Here is a 234-nt window from a genome sequence, read left to right as displayed (position 1 = left end):
TTTCAGCCTTTTTTTTGGCTTAAGTATTCTTTTTAAAAAAAAATTCATGCTCCCAATATTTCGGCTTGAACCTAGGTGTCCTTCCAATTTTTTACATCTTAGTAAGGTCTAGTTTCTACTTGTCTCTATGGTCCAGGCCTGCCAGCCTAATCCGGGTTCCCGGAAGCTATTGATATAAGCAATATTGGAGAAGGAACTTCAAGCGCATAAATAACTACTACTAACTCCTTTTGG

Source organism: the organism of the source record quoted next, unplaced genomic scaffold, assembly GCF_019419815.1.
Source record: "Pyrus x bretschneideri cultivar Hongxiangsu unplaced genomic scaffold, Pyrus_bretschneideri_v1 Contig11, whole genome shotgun sequence".
Classification (NCBI taxonomy): Eukaryota; Viridiplantae; Streptophyta; class Magnoliopsida; order Rosales; family Rosaceae; genus Pyrus; species Pyrus x bretschneideri.
This window is presented reverse-complemented; position numbering follows the sequence as displayed.